We start from the raw sequence: 15,845 nt of genomic DNA on the forward strand, positions 1-15,845 counted from the left end.
TTGGTCACCTTTTAAACTAGACGTATGATTTTGGGTGAACGGCGTTGTTACTACTTGTCACTCGTTTTTTCTGATATAAGCACTTTTCGGGACCTGGGTTGATTACCATTGGTTCTTGGAGTTTTGCACTTTCATTGGAGTCTATTTTACTCATATATGATTTGGTATTATTATGATTGTATTCTTGGATGACATATTTTATTATAGCTTGGTTTTTGCTGTTTCTTTTGTAGAGTAATCCCCTGACGAAGGGCTCCGCCCGATATGCATCGGGATGGGATTTGTGTTTAACAACATGAATTATTATTTATAACCTGATGTGGAATAACATCCTTTTGCACATGTCGTGAAATTAAGACATTCTCTTGTGTTGAATAAACTTCATAAGTTGGATAACTATTCCCTGGATTAACATTGGATGATTACCTTTTGTTGATGGAATAAGACCTTTTGGTCCTCCTGGGTTGTGCTCGGAGGGGTTCTCTCCCTAGGCGGGGGAGCTGCATTCCGTTTATCACGTCACACTGCCTGGCCAGACAGTGTTCCCTCAGCAGCACACCACAAATCTTCAAAATCCTTTACCTTCTTTGATTAATACTGCTGTGCGAGATCCTCTCCATTTTTTGACATACATGGCAATGTGTCAGTGCACAATATTCTCAATGCAATGCTACTCGTTCTGTTGCCAAAAATCCTACAAATTGGCATCAACCACGCTTTGCGAGGGGCAGTGTAGGCAGGGCAAACAAACAAGACATGGGCGGAGGACTCTTCCAGTATCTCACAAAAGGGGCATTTACTGTTCCCTGATTTAACCCATTTTGCAGTGTATGTTCTTAAAGGCAAAGCTCCCACCCTAACTTGCAAGTGCAGCTTCCGGTCAAAGGGCTTGGATATAATATCCCAATACTGCTCCAAGCTAGTCCATGGTTTTACTGCTAGGAAAACCCTGTTAGCAGTGAGCTATTGCTCTTGCTGAATCTATTGGGGTAGACCAGTTCCCAGTATCTTTCCTAAATGATCTCTTTGGAGGGGAATTGGGAACTCATTGGGGTTTCACACAGGTTTAACATGCCCATTTTTAATAGGGAAGCTCTAACCTCTCCTAGCCAGCTAATCGTGTGGAAGCTATCAGCCTTAATTATGTCCAAAAGACCTTCAGCGTTTGTTGACAATTCTGATGTACACCAGACTATGCGCCAGTACAGAATGGGGCGCAGCCTGGCGAGATCAGCCAGTGCTTTCCTGCCTAGATCTTCTAACACTGGTAGCACCGGGGTACTTTGGGCAAAAACCTGTTTTCAGTGATGGTTAACTGGGACAGGTTTTCGAACCCCCAGAGTTAAGCCCTATAGCACTGAACTCACTACTTTCATGTTGTAAATTTGTAGGACCGGACTGACTGGCTTTGTCAGGGAGGCGTTAAACGCAGTGTAAAAGACTCCTGACAATTATCGACGTTTCAACGTGGCGGTATCTATTTGGCGTCCCCACCCCATCACATATCCTTTTGCATGATAACTCCTAGGTAAGTAAAAGAGCTAACTTGTTCCAATAGCCGACTGTCCAAGAGTATGCCTCCTTTAAGTGTTCTATGCTTGTTGAAGAACACAAACTTGGTTTTCCCTACGTACATTTCCAAGCCCCAGAAAGTGCAATACTTTTTGAAAAGATGTAAGGCTTGCTGTAGACGGCTTGGGATTTTGGAAATAATTAGCGAATTATCAGCGAACATTAAAATTGGGATTTTGGTGCCGGAGAGAACCGGAACATCGGTAGGGACGGATGTTAAAAACGTAGCAATGCCATTTTAAAAAAGGGAGAATAATGTAGGGGCCAGGAAGCAACCTTGGCACACCCCCTTCTCTACAGGAAAGGGGTTAGTGACATTTCCCTGCTTGCCACAGCGAATTTGGGCACACTCAACCGCTTGGAGGCGAGCTACAAGGGAGAGTAATTCAGGAGGCATCTCCAAGTCCTGCAACACAACCCATGGTTTGCTACGCGAGACCAGGTCAAATGCTGACTTAAGGTCACCGAAGGCAGCATACATGCTGCCCTCACCTAAGACCACGGTCCACCAATATATTAACCGTAACACCTGGTCAATCATGCTAATGTGATTCCCAAAGCCCACCTGTAAGGGAGTAAGAATGTCCTGTTACTCTATCCAGTCTTGGACCTTGCCTAGCACCAATCGAGCAACCACCTTTTGGATGGAGTCGATTAGGCTAATGGGTCTATAGTTGCCCGGGAGGGATTTATCTCCCCTTTGTACACTGGGATAATCTCTGCCCCTCTCCAGGAGCCGGGGACGGGAGCTCAAAGGGCGATCACATTTGCCAACAACAGGATATGCCTATTCCACTTTATCTTGTCATGGAGAAAAATATCGTCGGGGATGCCATCTATTCCCGGCGCTCTGCCCCCGTGATTGCACAGTAAGCTGTGTTAACATCAGCTGTGACGAAAACCTTGCAGGAGAAATATATATTGGGGGGGGGCTCTATAGCAATAACCGCTTCAGCACCAATTGCTTATTGAGATTCAAAGTAGTTAACCCATTGATCCTGCGCTACATGGTTCTGTGGCTGTGGTCGGTGACCGCCCCTACCCCATTTGACCATGTGCCAGAACTGTTGGAAGTTATTTTTGGCATATGCCAATCCAAGGTCCTGCCATCTGTTTTCATCCAATTCATTTTTTTGCCTTCTCCTGAACCCTCCTATACTTAGTCCTGTGGACCGTACGCTACTAGGCTCTTTCAATCTAATCGCTTCTCCAAGATGTCTATGGGCCTTTTTATATTCATAATTGTACCATTGACACGGGTACTTTTGTGTTGTGCTCTTGGCCCTACATTCTTTGATGAAATGGAAACTTGATTTAGAGAAGAATTTGTTATAAAGTGCAGTGGTAGCCGCAAGCGAATAAGAGCCGATAGGGAGGGCCTCTAGTTCAGCGATTATGCGCTCTGTTTCTGTAGCAATAGAAGCTAGGATGTCTGGTTTCTCTAGGATCATTACACATTTAAGACATCTCATGTCATTAGTAGGGACACTGGTAATAAACTGATTTTCCAGCTGGGAGGGTACATGATGGGCCAATAATTCGAAGGTGGAACACAGTGGGTTGTGATCGCTCTCCAATCGATCCCACATCACCATGTCCAAAAGGGCATGCCATAACTTGATTTAATTAGCAGGTAGTCAATACGACTCATGTTACAGCCATTATTAAAAGCGTTCGCCCCATGTCTATCGGATGAAGTTCTTCCATTGGCCGCCCGCAGGCCTTTTTCTAGGCAGATGACTTTGGTTTGGATTGCCACATCTGTCCATCGTTTTACGGGTGCTAACTCAAAGTTTGGAATTGGGTGTCTTCCTCCCTCACAAGATCTTGGTCCTCATAACAAAGGGCTCAAAGGTCATATTAAGGTCTCCCGCAACTATCACTAGGGAGTCCCGAGACAAGTGATCTAGAAGGTCATCAAGGACCGTTATAACTTCTGATCTCTTTCCCCCTTGAGTAGACATTATAGATATTGATGTTCCCGTGAGGTCCCGCCAATAGTCGAATGGCAAGAATGTCATTACACTGTGCCGTAAGCTCCTGGATCTTATAGCTGATAGCCTGCCTAACCCAGATGGTAAGCCCCCCTGATGGATGACCTTTGCCTCCACGTATGGATGGTCTTCAACTTTGAGACTTCTCTGTGTACATATAAATGAATGAAACAGTACCGGATAATGCTCACCTGGAGAGAGCGTATAGATGTCCGGATGTCCAAATGTCAGGGGAATTGCCCAGCCCGGCCTCCTCCGGGCTTGAGGTTGGCGGCAGGCAAGCCGCTAGGGAGGCTGGGTCTTGTGGTCCTGGTACCCGACAATGCAGCAAAGCAGCAGAACAGGTGTTCCGCCTGGTCCCCGACAAGGCAGCAAACCAGCAAAATAGGCGTCCGGCACTGTGGGAGCCCTCAGTGGTTTTTAAAGCGCCTTCTGGTGCGGTAAGATGATTTGGAAGCAGGCAAGCCACTGGGGATGCTGGGTCTCTTGGTACTGGTCCCCGGCCCCCGGCAAGGCAGAAAAGCAGAAAAACACTCCCTTACATCCACAGAGACCGATGAGATATATAAAGTGGCCAGCTGTCCCAGGAGCATGTGTTCAGTCGAGTAAATTAACTCATTGCTCCCCCCATTGCTTAGAAGGCTGCAAACATGATTTGCCCCTCCAACAAATGCACTGGCCACTTCTGGTAATCATCCATTTAAACTGTACTCCTTTGGTGTTTGGTGTCTTTACAACTGAACAATTAGCCAACTTCCCTGAGCACATTCTTTTTGGTGCTGTTTCAGTACTTGTTTGTTAAATGATCTGTACGGAAGCTGAGGAGGGTCCGAATCACAGCTGCTTTGTGTGACTTTATGGGGAAGTATATCTGTACTTTTATGGTTTCTGTGTGAATTCATTTGCATTTTTTATAGTTCCTAGTTTTCAAGAATGGGCATCCTGACCTTAACCTCACCTTGGAGATTCTTAAGGGAGAACATCCATACTTAAATTCTCCACGGACATTTTGAATGTCAAGAACCTATAAGATCACTGAGGTTTGGCATGTTTCTATTGATGGTATTTATTTATTTATTTATAAAGTTCCACTTTCAAATAAATATTTATTCTTTACATTTTTTATCATGGATTCATTATGGGTGCAATACAAATTGAATGTTCATACCTGAGCCAGAGGGAGTGTGGAGCTTATAAAAAGAAAAATTATGAAAAGCTTCTTGGCGCTAAAAAAACAACATGAAAAAACAGCTCTACCCACAATAAGAAATAGAAAGTCATGGATTTTTAGCTGATGCTGAGTCAAAGGGGAGATAATTCCAAAAGTGGGAACAAAGGCAGAGACTGCTTAGCTCCACAATGAAAAGGTCTGCCACAGGGCAGAAGAAACAGAAAGAGGGAGCCCGGATGGAGATTTGGAGATGGAGCATATCTAAGAAGTCTTGTTGAGATATCTGATGGGCCACCCACGTAAGAGGGTTGGTGGGAGAGATATAAAACTTTGAATTCTATCCTTTGCAAAACAAGGATCCAGTGGAGCAACCCCAAAGAGCCTCAGATACATACTCGAACAGCAAAAATAAAACACCAACCTGTTTGCTAAATTCGCTTGCCTCTGTTCCAGCTTTTGGTCGGCACCTGCTGTGGGTCCTAAATAACAGGCACTGGTGTAATCAATCCTGGAAAGTAACCTGGAGATCCACCCAGCCCACTGACACCAGGGAGAGACTTTCACGAATCTCACTTGAAGGAACTGTGAATCCGCTGATTTCACCTTTGCTTCCAGAGACAGCTCCTTGTCCAGATTAACTAAGATTTGTAACCTTGGACACTGGCACCAGAAGGGCCATTTCACTGGGTCTGAAGGAATGATTCCATCAGCACCCCTGCCAAAAATCAGAACCTCATAATTGTGAAAATTGAACTTTAACAGATTACGATTCATTAACCCTGAATATTAGAAAGAAATTCCTGAAGGTCCTTCTGAAGCTTAGACTGGGGGCAATCGACGTGTAGGACCAGCTGTGTGGTCCTGATGTCAAAGATGGCATTGACATAGGACATACTTATTATGGTTGCTAGAGGAAGCATACAGAGAAAATGGATAATCAAGGGATAGTAGCCCTAAGAGACAGCGCAGGAAACTGTCATCTGCCTAGTTCAGCAGTGTGGGAGAGTCAAGGTGTAACTTCTCCCTCGCCAAAAAGAGAACCAGAACAGTAGTACCCCCATGGAATCCTTAGAATGGACTAATCCACTATGCCAAAAGTGGGGCAAGAGTCTAAAAAAATCATTTTCACGCGATGACCAATGTCAAGGCTCCACCCAAGATCACCCAGAACAGTCATGAGAGCCATTTCACTTCCCATCCCTGAGAGAAATCTCATTCAAATGGATCAAAGGTCTGCGATTTTCCAAGATGACCTGACAGTCATCTGGCTAGACGTTTTGCAGCCATCAGCAGCCTTTAAAGAACCACAATGGTTCAATGGCTTTGGAGCAGTTCAATTTAGGCTCCACCCTTTATATGTCAAGTTTATGCAATTATATGCTTATAACACATATTCACTGTATGCCTTAACTATATTAACATGTGAGAAGCATATAAATTCTATTAATGAACTGTAACCATTGTAGTGACTAGATATTTTTTATATGAGTGCACTAATGTTCAGTTGAAACATGTTATCAAGTACCTTCACTTACTTTTACAGTTGTTCTTGACCTTATACGTGCATATGTATAACCATGTATTTAAAACTTACATTAAATGCTGAGCTATATTAGACTGACCTCAGGTCTCAAGTGAAATGCATTTAGCTTTGTCACCATATTCTTTCTTTCTTTTCGCAGCTGCATTATCATGATTCTCATTAGTTAAAGAGAGGCTTATTGTCTGTATTAGACTGCCAATAGTGAGGCCTAGAGAGAAGAACTGGGCAGTGAACGTGGAGAATTAATGGTCGAAAGAGGTCGAAAGAGGCCTTCTGTTCATCATGTACCAGGACGGCGAGATATTCAAGGCTGAGAACTACACTCCAAGTTTCAAAATGATGGGCAACTGAAGGGATGTTGCGAGGGCTTTCTCGAGTAATGATTTGCTTTGTTGCTGGTGGTGTGAAAGGACTGAAGTCTGATTATACAGACACCTTCTATGTTTCATAAATAGAGACCCTTAGTAGATGATCCTATAATTACCTAATGTGTAGAAGAGAGAAGGAAAGATTCTTTATGGAACACATGTTTGCCTTAATTTGATTCTTTAATGTTGTGGCTGTCACTTTTCTGAAAGGGGGTGGTGATGGACAGAGTATCTGAGTTAATCAGAACACTCCTACCCAGTCAACAGATCAGGGCTTGATCCATCACCGTTTTTTAGCTCACTGCACCATCCCAGTTCAGAACCTGGCTATATGCAAATTAGTCTGTCCCTGGCCCAGTGCATCATGGGAACAGGGCAGACCAAACTACCAAGCCAATTCTTCACTGGAAAGGAAACAAGCTTCCGGGGACCGGTTTCTGGGATTACAGCCGTCTTCGGCCCGGCTTGCTTGAATTCTGATGGTGCAATGAGCAAGGGACTCATGTCTGAGCATACCCTTCCACACTCATGGTGGCCAAAATAATTTCAAAAAGGGGGTGGTGATGGACAGAGTATCTGAGTTAATCAGAACACTCCTACCCAGTCAACAGATCAGGGCTTGATCCATCACCGTTTTTTAGCTCACTGCACCATCCCAGTTCAGAACCTGGCTATATGCAAATTAGTCTGTCCCTGGCCCAGTGCATCATGGGAACAGGGCAGACCAAACTACCAAGCCAATTCTTCACTGGAAAGGAAACAAGCTTCCGGGGACCGGTTTCTGGCATTACAGCCGTCTTCAGCCCGGCTTGCTTGAATCCTGATGGTGCAATGAGCAAGGGACTCATGTCTGAGCATACCCTTCCACACTCATGGTGGCCAAAATAATTTCAAAAAGGGGGTGGTGATGGACAGAGTATCTGAGTTAATCAGAACACTCCTACCCAGTCAACAGATCAGGGCTTGATCCATCACCGTTTTTTAGCTCACTGCACCATCCCAGTTCAGAACCTGGCTATATGCAAATTAGTCTGTCCCTGGCCCAGTGCATCATGGGAACAGGGCAGACCAAACTACCAAGCCAATTCTTCACTGGAAAGGAAACAAGCTTCCGGGGACCGGTTTCTGGCATTACAGCCGTCTTCGGCCCGGCTTGCTTGAATCCTGATGGTGCAATGAGCAAGGGACTCATGTCTGAGCATACCCTTCCACACTCATGGTGGCCAAAATAATTTCAAAAAGGGGGTGGTGATGGACAGAGTATCTGAGTTAATCAGAACACTCCTACCCAGTCAACAGATCAGGGCTTGATCCATCACCGTTTTTTAGCTCACTGCACCATCCCAGTCCACCCTAAGCGTGGAAGGGTATACTCAGATGTGAGTCCCTTGCTCATTGCACCATCAGGATTCAAGCAAGCCGGGCCGAAGACGCCTGAAATGGCAGAAACCGGTCCCCGGAAGCTTGTTTCCTTCCCAGTGTAAGAATTGGCTTTTGTAGTCTGGTCTGCCCTGTTCCCATGATGCACTGGGCCAGGGACAGACTAATTTGCATACAGCCAGGTTCTGAAACTGGGATGGTGCAATGAGCTAAAAAACGGTGTTGGATCTAGCCCTGATCTCTTGACTGGGTGAGAGTACTCTGCTTAATTCAGAGACTCTGTCCATCACCACCCCTTGTTGTAAATAATTTTGTCCACCCTAAGCGTGGAAGGGTATACTCAGATGTGAGTCCCTTGCTCATTGCACCATCAGGATTCAAGCAAGCCGGGCCGAAGACGCCTGAAATGGCAGAAACCGGTCCCCGGAAGCTTGTTTCCTTCCCAGTGTAAGAATTGGCTTATGTAGTCTGGTCTGCCCTGTTCCTATGATGCACTGGGCCAGGGACAGACTAATTTGCATACAGCCAGGTTCTGAAACTGGGATGGTGCAATGAGCTAAAAAACGGTGTTGGATCTAGCCCTGATCTCTTGACTGGGTGAGAGTACTCTGCTTAATTCAGAGACTCTGTCCATCACCACCCCTTGTTGTAAATAATTTTGTCCACCCTAAGCGTGGAAGGGTATACTCAGATGTGAGTCCCTTGCTCATTGCACCATCAGGATTCAAGCAAGCCGGGCCGAAGACGCCTGAAATGGCAGAAACCGGTCCCCGGAAGCTTGTTTCCTTCCCAGTGTAAGAATTGGCTTTTGTAGTCTGGTCTGCCCTGTTCCCATGATGCACTGGGACAGGGACAGACTAATTTGCATACAGCCAGGTTCTGAAACTGGGATGGTGCAATGAGCTAAAAACCGGTGTTGGATCTAGCCCTGATCTCTTGACTGGGTGAGAGTACTCTGCTTAATTCAGAGACTCTGTCCATCACCACCCCTTGTTGTAAATAATTTTGTCCACCCTAAGCGTGGAAGGGTATACTCAGATGTGAGTCCCTTGCTCATTGCACCATCAGGATTCAAGCAAGCCGGGCCGAAGACGCCTGAAATGGCAGAAACCGGTCCCCGGAAGCTTGTTTCCTTCCCAGTGTAAGAATTGGCTTTTGTAGTCTGGTCTGCCCTGTTCCCATGATGCACTGGGCCATGGACAGACTAATTTGCATACAGCCAGGTTCTGAAACTGGGATGGTGCAATGAGCTAAAAAACTGTGTTGGATCTAGCCCTGATCTCTTGACTGGGTGAGAGTACTCTGCTTAATTCAGAGACTCTGTCCATCACCACCCCTTGTTGTAAATAATTTTGTCCACCCTAAGCGTGGAAGGGTATACTCAGATGTGAGTCCCTTGCTCATTGCACCATCAGGATTCAAGCAAACCGGGCCGAAGACGCCTGAAATGGCAGAAACCGGTCCCCGGAAGCTTGTTTCCTTCCCAGTGTAAGAATTGGCTTTTGTAGTCTGGTCTGCCCTGTTCCCATGATGCACTGGGCCAGGGACAGACTAATTTGCATACAGCCAGGTTCTGAAACTGGGATGGTGCAATGAGCTAAAAAACGGTGTTGGATCTAGCCCTGATCTCTTGACTGGGTGAGAGTACTCTGCTTAATTCAGAGACTCTGTCCATCACCACCCCTTGTTGTAAATAATTTTGTCACTTTTCTGGATCTCATTTTATTGTGACTCAACCTACTGAGATTTTTCAGCTTATCTGCTGTATTGCTGTATCTCATTGACATATTTTATGGGTTGCTTATATACTAGATTGATTGGAAATCCAAAATAAAGCCTTTTAGCCTTATTTAGTGATCCTTGGTACTTACTGTGGCGTCACATAGGACTCACAAGCTAGAAATGTATTGTTGATGTCTTCTCCCTTACAGTGCTTCATATCAATCAATAAAGAACCAAACAACTAGTGGGGGAAAACCTTTGATGACTTTAGTAAGCAATTTTGTTGTAAGAACCAACGGGCTGACAGAGTCAGCTGAGAAGTACAACCAAAAAGGAGATAAAACCACAAGTGAGTATTTCTATTTAAAACAAGACTAGGACACTGGTGTTATTACACAATCAATGTATATAAAATGAATGGAAAATTAATAACAACATTTACAACCATGGATCAAAATTCAAATTGCATTACAAACAACAACATTTGAAAGCTGTAATCAGTGCTATCGTGGTGCTGCAAGGGTAACTTAAGTGTGAAAAAAGTGAGAGGGACCTGCATGATCCAAAACTGAAAAGTGTAAACAATGTGGATTCACTTCATTCTTATTCAAAGAATAGTGTAACAAAATCTCAAAGTCTGTTCCACTTGTTCAACAAAGTCAAAGCACAGTCAACATTGGTGGTCTGTCAACGTTTTGTCCCACTAGTGTAATAAATACTGGTATCTTCATCAAAACAGTACACTCATGGGACACTAGAAGGTTCTACGTTTTACTTCAAGGTGTCCCATAACAACTGTGTCAATGAATAGAGGACATCCAAGAAGAGTCACCCTGACAACAAAGGAACATTCCTTGCTCGAGTATGTGTTGTTGGCCGGTATTAGATATTTGTGAAATATGGGGGAAAATAGTTACTGCCTCATGCATGTCAACCCTCCCGATTCAGGCAGGAGACCACCGATTTCAAAGCTAATCTCACGCCTCCCAACTCCTGCATACAAAACACAATTACTGGGACTTGTCTTGTGTGACTTGGACTATGCACTGCCAGTAACCTGCTCTTGCAGGCCAGTGCACCACATTTTTGTCACGCTCTCTCTGCTTGCTATATCGCTTTCTTGGTGCTCCTGACAGGTACGCATATTTGTATTTCTAATATACGATCCTGCCGCAGAACACTTGCAAGTTCCATCCATGCCAGTAGACCCAAGGCATGCGCAACAGAAGTCAACTGGAGAAATACATTCTCCCAATAATCTTTTTAAGATCTCCCACTTTCCTCTTCTAAAATGTTGCCATGATTGCTGCCTGAACATGGAAAAATTACATATAAAAGTTGATCTCTTTCTAAACTCATTCCCATCGGTTTCCCATCTCAGAAGGGTTAACAGCTAAATCAGGATTCAAATGCATGCCTTCAGAAGACCACACATGCCAGCAGCACAAATTCAGCTCACTGAGAAGTACTGCAACTAACACAAGAGATCTACGTAGTTCAAAAATATTTATTTTATTATGAACTCAGAGAGAGAGGCAGTGCTTGGACAGCTAGCTGTTGTCAGCATTCTGCTGCAGGACCTTTTACATTGAGTAGGCACCAGGGCTGGACTGGCCGTAGTGGGCACCGGGCAATCCCCCGGTGCGCCGCATGGGTGGGGGGCCGGTTTGTGGCCCCTGGGGGGCCGTTTTTGTTACAGGGCCATTTTTGCAGCATACCATAACCATTCACCCCCCCGGTGGAAGGGGGGGGGGCCGGCCGAGCACTTTGCCAGGGCCGGTTTTGGTTCCCAGTCCGGCCCTGGTAGGCACCGGGGGATGGTGAGTAATTGAGTTAGCGCATAAGTGAGAGAGAAAATTTGTACAGCATTCTTTATTTTGATCCTAGTGTTCTGAGGTAATTAGCTTTTCAACTTAGCCAAAGGGTAATCCTTTATCTGTCCAATTTCACCCATCTAAATATGTTCATCTAAACATCTAGAATCTGCTGATCCTGTGGGGCGATGAGGAAACGAAGGGTGCCCTACACAACCCCTTGTTGCCTTAGGGTCTGGGGGTGAATGCTGAGGGGCACATGTTGTGCCACCCTGTCAGTATGCACTCCCAGTTCCTGCATGGCATGTACTGCACAGTCCATGCCGTACAGGAACATGCTTTGGCACTCCCATTGCGGTGCCTTTCTAAGGCTCAGATATAAGCCTTTGAAAGGTACCACCGTAGGACCGCCAAAGCACTGCCTGCAAGGCCACGAATGAACTCATAATCTGGTGGGCAGTGTGTGGAAGAGTTTGGCTGTGTGGTACCAAGGCACTGGTGTGGCAGCTCGGTGCCACACCGCCAAACACGTAATCGGGCACTATGTCTTCTATTCAGTTTCCAATCTGTCCATTCACAAATACCCACTTATCGCTTCCAGACCTGCCAGCTTATAAAATTGTGTCTCATGATAGCAGCTCTCTTCACACAATCACCAGGTACAGAGCCCATATGAAACAGAAGGTGAGCTGGAGAGCCCTACACGGAAAGGGTTTCCAGCTCCTGTGCGGAGACACTACAACTTCCTCTTGACATGGACATCTGGGTCAAGTGCCTTTAGGTGCTTCTAGGGGAGGATCTGCTAAGGTTATTGCCAGGCTCTAAGCTCCGCTCCCTCTTCTTTGCCTCTACTATGGCTGGTAGATGAGTGATGGGCTCAAAGCCCTGGCCCCTTTAGGGCCTCTCCTCCTCATCTCACATGGTGGAAATACCCAATCCATCCATTCACCCAACCCATCCACCCATCCATTCTCCCAACCTATCCATCCACCCAACCTATACATCCAGAGTCAGATTGGAACACAAAACAGGCCTGCTGCCAAAATAAAAGTGGCTCCCATTAGCAAATCAGATCGCTAAAAAGTTTCCCACATTTGTAAATTGGGCAATTTTGAACTTGTAGCACACTCTGTATAGGCGTTTTGCAATGTAAGGGAAACTTCATGGGTTTGTGCCTGTTACAGACAATTTTTGTGGTAATAGCGAAATTAACAGTAAAAAATTGCTCAGCAAAACATACCTACAAACAGCCAGGAAATCGGCCCACAGAGTGGCCTGTCAGACCAATCCTTCCGACACTGTTAGATTTCCCGATAGACCAGTCTTTTTAGATTTCCCGATAGACCAGTCCTGTTAGATTTCCCAATAGACCAGTCCTACTGGGTATACAGCTACCCAGCCTATTCATCTATCCTATGCAGTCATCCACCCAGCCTAACCATTCATCCAACCAATCACAGCCATCCATCCATTTAGTCAATCCATCCACACAGCCTATCCACTGACCCAACCTATCCATCCATCATCCCAACCTATCCTTTGCCCTAACAATCCATCAATCCAACCTATCCATCCATCTTATCCATCCACCAAACAGTCCATCCAAACACTCAACCCATTCATCTATCCTATCCATTCACCCAACTAATCCATCTACCCAACCTGTTTATCATCCTACCAATTCATGCATCTATCTAGCCACCTATCCATCTATCCATCAAATCAATCCATCCTTTCTTCCTCTGCCTGCAAGCCACTCAAATACGTTTTTTCTCCATTTCAGTGCCTGCCACGTGCTCCAGACAGCCAGCAGCTGCTGCTGCTTATGTTACTGGCCCCCACGACGGATTCCAGCGACCATATCTGGGTCACTTTGAGGAGTTCACGTTACTGATAATACCCCGGGCACGGCGGAGAGAAACGTTATGTTCCTAAGCGGCTTAAGGGTTTAACAGCTCACACATTCACCATTCAGCATTTTTGTCAATTGCCGCTCCAGCTTGTGTGGGTTTAATTACTAGTTCCATACACGTGAGAATTACTCCTTTAAGCCACTTACACTCACGTCTAATGCCAAAGTTTTCGTCCACTTTGTTGTTTTGGAAATTAGAAGCAATTTGTCATTTTTTTTTACATGAAAATAAAAGGGAGTATATTTTCATGTCATCGATTTCCCATTTTTGAGATTGTGTTATAAAGCGATAGCTACAGGTGTCAGTCATGCGGTAATATATATTTAGATTACACCACAGTACTGACATCTATAAAACCCTCACAGTTACCCGTCATTTTCCTCCTGGTCTGAAGAACAGATCGACGATAAAGGAAGAATTGCAGTTTGCAGGGAGGGCACGTACAATTTATTTCTTTATACAATAAGGTAGCATTATGTGCATTTGCTACGTGTCAGGGTGTAAAAGAACTTTATGGATTTATATAATTTGTGTGCATCATTAACAATGTGCAGCATGCGGTGTTACATTTGATTCCACCTATGCAGACTGCTCTATTACAATTTCCTTTGAAACAAGTTTTCTATGATGTGCAGAAGTGTGTTCCTCTAATGGATGTTAACTAGGTCACATTTCTGTATAGAACACCATCCTGTCCGGGATAGAAGCCATTTCTGTCACTTATTCAGAGTTCCCCCCACCCGCAAAACTTTCTCTCTCCACAAACTCTGCAGAGCACAGTTGTTCTCTAAGGCATTTGGTTATTTTCCACTGTTATTAGTTTGTTCTTTATGAACCTTCCCCAGTTCAGCTGTAACTAGAAACATGTTTAGTTTCTCTGCTGGGTCAGTGAGACCTATTCATTAAAAAAAAGACTTTATTGTTAATATATTCTATTGGAACATCTCTAGATAACATTAGCATAGATTGTGTTGAATACTTATTTAGGAAGTGGATTAGTGTTTAGGCGTTATGGTAATATGATGCTTATTTTTCATGCCCTCTAATTTGCTGAAGAAATCATGCATTTGCTCGCACCACAATGAATCTGCAAAAACGTTGATTTAATAAGCAAGAACTTCCCAGGGGCAGAGTCAGCACTAGCAGTAACTGCATCCAACACGAGGCGAATGCCTTGTGACAAGCGACTCTCACAGCCCGTCTGATGCGGAGAGATTTCCTGTAAACTAAGGAAACTAAGTGTGAAATTCTCATGCTTCCAATGAACACTACACGAATAGTGTGAGTATTCAGTTTGTCTTTTATGTATTGTCCTGACGAAAGCTCTACAGACCACTCGGGCCAATTAGAGCTGAAACATGTCGACCTAGATGGAGTTATATGGTAGTCCTGTAACTCGATTACCTAGTATACCACTATTTTTAACCACAGTTTACACCCTTTTTTCAATAAATTGTGTGTTTGGGTGCTAACTTGTTTTTAGAATTTTTTGGCTTACTAGCACTACACTATAAACCCTCTGGACAAGTGCATTTTTTCATTTCTGGACTCTTCTACTCTTTCCAGAGGTTGCCTCGGGTGAGGCAGGCATATAGCACGTCATTTGTTAACCCAATGAATATGCCATGACGCTAGAGAAGGGGCGGATAAAAGATACACCGCACTTATAATATCTCAACGTCTATGAGGGTTTTCAAAGGATAACCATTGGTTATTGTAGATACAAGTGTCCATTCCTGCGCATGATGATTGAGGCTCGCACCACAATGAATCTGCAAAAACGTTGATTTAATAAGCAAGAACTATGTATAACAAGCATTTGTAATGCAAAGGTCTCGCATCACTGATAGTTTAAAGTATTGGTGTTGCAAATAATAATGCAACACCAATAGCTCATACTTTGAGTAATGCGAGACCTAGTGCATTGCAAATGCTTGTGTGGTGAGCCAGGAACCAGCATTGAATGTCTCAGTGCAGGTCCCTGGGGACCCCTCCTATTTGCGAGTAGTTTACCACCCTTCTTTGAAGGGTGGTACACTGGGACTGTTTTGCGACCGCAATTGCGGTCGCAAAACAGTCATACATGGCATTTGGGATCGCTATTAGGAAGGGAATGCCCCTTCCTAATAGTGAGTCACAAAACACTATTTTGCGAGTCGCACATTTTTGTGACTCGCAAAATAGGGTTTGTACATGGCCACAAGGATTTTTGCATGTGCACACGGGTCTAAGACCTGTTTGAGCATGCAGATATCCGTCGTACATCTGGCTCTAAATGTAGCAACTCCGCACATCTCTATTTATAAGTAACACAATACTGCATTTTATTATGACTGGCATTTATGGTAAGGGTTCTGCTGTAGCGGTA

This window comes from Lissotriton helveticus, chromosome 1_1, assembly GCF_964261635.1.
Source record: "Lissotriton helveticus chromosome 1_1, aLisHel1.1, whole genome shotgun sequence".
In the NCBI taxonomy this organism is placed as follows: domain Eukaryota; kingdom Metazoa; phylum Chordata; class Amphibia; order Caudata; family Salamandridae; genus Lissotriton; species Lissotriton helveticus.